The following is a 3,894-nucleotide window of genomic DNA, read 5'->3' as shown; positions in this document are numbered from 1 at the left end:
TAATATATATTATTGCATGTTGCCACATATGGTATTTTTATTAATGCAATAATTTTATTATCCAAAAATAATTTTAACATTACAATAAGTTCAACTATTGTTCTCAATATATTATGTTATATCTTTACATATATGTTTAGATGGATTTGTTGTATTTCAATTAAAGTTTTGAGACAACAAGATGCTTTAAATCATTATATGTTCTCTTGAAATTTTGATTTATGAATTAATTTTTGCACATTGATTTAGATCATAATAATATTTTGAATAAAATTATTAATCTATCACTACAGTTAGTTTGATTATTGAAATACTTCCTCGTTATTTCATGTATAAATTGTTCCATACTTACAAAATCAAATGTGAGATTATTTAAGAAATATATAACTTTAAATTATCTTTTTCATATTTGTTTTATTGTGTTATATATGTTCTCATTGCTTTTTCTCAACTTATTAAGTCATCATCAATGACTAATATTTTTCTATTGATTCTAACTCTTTCTCTCTGATAATATTTCTTCAACTCTATAAAAACGAGATCTTTATGACAATGTTTTATGACTTGTTATTTTGATGAAACTCTTGTCTCATTAATTGCACAACGTTGATGACAAATAATGTTAATACTATATTAGGTGATGGAAACTTGATTAAAGACTCTAGAAGAGCTTATACTATGTCATTAGTAGTATTTGATTCCATGTGAATGACATTTTATACGATGCTAGATCTAGAAGAATCTTGTAAGACCAACTTGGTCCCCCGAGGTAAAAGGTCATATGGATGTACATTATAAAGCCATAAGTTTTTATTTAGTGATTAGTCTACCTATACACTTGAAAGATAGAATGACATGTTGTCCAAATTATAATTTTAATGAGATAATTTTCTTGCGCGTTAGGAGGAGAAGGGCTAGTTCCAGAAGAACGGTGTGAAATTGTGCATTAATTTTGACTTATCTTGATTCTTGTACCAGTCAATGTGAACTTGAAGTTCAAAAGATTATTTATTTGCAAGAACTTGCAAATCAACTACCAAATGCTTTCATTGATGCAAATAAAGTAACAAAATCATTTTCACTGACCTAGAATATTCCAATATGAATTGATGTCCCTGAAGGACAATTAAATAATGTGTTGATGTCCCTGAAGGGCAATTAAATATTGAGTTGATGTCTTTGAAAGACAATTAAATAATGAGTTTAAGGCATGCTTGAAGCCTGGTAGACCCTGAAAAGGCAAACACATTCCCTAGAAGGAAAACACAAGAAAAGATATATGAAATGTGACACTTTTGAAGAAGTTGCATATAAGGTGAGTTATTAAAATGATTAATCAGTCTCAAACAACCCCTAAAGAGACATAGTTTAAACAAGTAGCCCTATGAGAGGCATATGTTTTACAATTAGCTCTTGAAAAGGTACAAGTACTTGATATTGATGAGATCTCAATTATATACTTATATATAAAGAAAAATGGGATTGAAATACTCTTGTCATTGACAATATATTTTCTTTCCAAATAGCTATTGACATCATAAGAAATGATGAGGATCCCAAAGTAGAAACTATGAATGAATGTCAACATAGAAAAGATTGGTCATAATGGAAATAATAGATCCTTAAAAAAAAAAAATTAGACTCATTAGAAAAATGAGAAGTATTTGGACCTATAGTCTAGATTCCTAAAGTTGTCAAACTTGTTGGATATAAATGAGTATTTATAAAAAAGTGTAATGAGAAAATGAAATCACGAGATATAAAACGTGACTCATAGCTCAAGGTTTCCCACAAAAACCTAGTATTGACTATAAGGAAACATATTCTTCTATGATGAACGCAACCATATTTAGATATCAAATTTATTTAACAGTCTTATAAGGATTTGATTTGCATCTCATGGATGTCATTACTGCATTTTTACATGGATCTTTAGATAATGATATATATATATATATATATATGAAAATCCTTGAAGGGTTTCAATGCTTGAAGCAACTAATTCAAAACATTGTAGCATATACTCAATTAAGCTACAAAGATCCTTGTATTGATTAAGCAATCCAAAGACATGTGGTATGATCACTTCAATGAATATTTGAAGTGAGAAGTATGTATGTATTATCTTATTTGTCTATGCATATTCATTATGTTGAATATTTTCAATTATTAAAGTATATGTGGAACATTGAATTTTGTTGGAACTACTGAAGAGCTTAGAAAAATAGTTGACTATTTGAAAAGTAAATTTGAAATGAAAGATCCTGAAAAATAAATTTTTTTTCCTCGGCCTGCAAATCGAGTATTTTTCAAACGAAATATTAGTTTATTAGTCAACATATACAAAGAAAGTTTTGAAACACTTTCATATGGATGAATCACATCCATTAAGTTCTCTGATGATAATTCATTCACTTGAAGTGAAAAATGACCTTTTTTGTCCTAAAGAAGATAATGAAGAACTATTTGGTCCAAAAGTACCATATTACAGTGTTATTGGTGCACCAATAAATCTTACAAATTACATAAAACTAGATATTGCATTCCTTGTGAATTTACTTGTGAGATATAGTTTTGCACCAACTTAGAGACATTGGAATAAAATTAATCATGTACTAAAATAACATGGGTTTATGTTATTCTAAAGGATCAAAATCTTAATTACTTGAATATGTAGATGTTGACTATCTTTCAAAGCCCCACAAAGCTCAATCTCAAATGAGGTATGTATTTATCAATGGTGGTACGACAATATTATGGAGATCAATCAAGCAAATAATGGAAACATGTGGACTACCCTCCATAAGAGGTAATGCTATCAAGTTAATAATGTTGCATGCATTGCACAAATTAAAGAATGATACATTAAGGGTGATAGAATTAAGCATATATCACCCAAGTCTTTTACTTTCATTAACTCTAGAAGAGTGATGAAATTGCTATTCAACAAATAAGATCAAGTGACAATTTAGTAGATCTATTCACAAAGACATTGTCAATTGCAATACTGAAGATGTTTATTGGAATACGCCGACTCAAAGATCCGATGCTATGCTACTAGAGCAAATATAATCATGTCAATATGAGGAGAAACTAATTGATAATAATATCACTATGCTGTACTCTTTTTTCCTTCATCCAAGTTTTGTCTCATTGAGTTTTATTGACAAGGTTTTTAACAAGACAATTGTAGTAATCCAAAAGAATATATTGTACTTTTTTTTTTCCATCACTAGGGTTTTTCCTAGTAAGGTTTTAATGAGACATATTCTTATGATCATCCAAGGGGAAGTGTTGTAAAATATGAGAATTTATGAGAGTATGAAAACTTGTGGATGATTATCTATATTGATGCATATCTCTTTGCAACTCCCTATAAAAGCGAGATACCTCTAATGAAAATTTATTTCGTTCTCTTCCTACATTTTATTTTACTTTTCTTTGAATATCTTTGTTTATTCTCTCGTCTTTTCTTCTTATTATTCTTTTATTTTACAACATATTAGTATTATTTTTTCATATATTATATTATATATATTACTTCTCTTTTTTAATAACAAATTTAATTTTTTGAATAAATTTTTTTTGCTTTACAAAATATGTAATATAAAAATTGTGTATGTTCCATTATCGTAACTGAAGTGTAAAGAGAATATAAGAAAAAAATATGAATAATATATTTTATTTCTTATCTTATTTCATATTTGATTAAACATGAAATATAATAAGATAATACATCTTATTTTTTCTCAATCAAATGTAATTTAAAATAACTTTAAATATTAAAAAATATTGAGAGATTAAAAAAAAAAAAAAAAAAATGGGGAAAGAAGAAGTGGGCATGTTAAATATACATGGACAAGCGGTAAGGTGGACAACTCCGGATCCTCCCCA

This window comes from Vitis riparia, chromosome 11, assembly GCF_004353265.1.
Source record: "Vitis riparia cultivar Riparia Gloire de Montpellier isolate 1030 chromosome 11, EGFV_Vit.rip_1.0, whole genome shotgun sequence".
Taxonomy (NCBI): domain Eukaryota; kingdom Viridiplantae; phylum Streptophyta; class Magnoliopsida; order Vitales; family Vitaceae; genus Vitis; species Vitis riparia.
The sequence above is the reverse complement of the archived record's forward strand: the minus strand, read 5'-3'. Positions refer to the sequence as shown.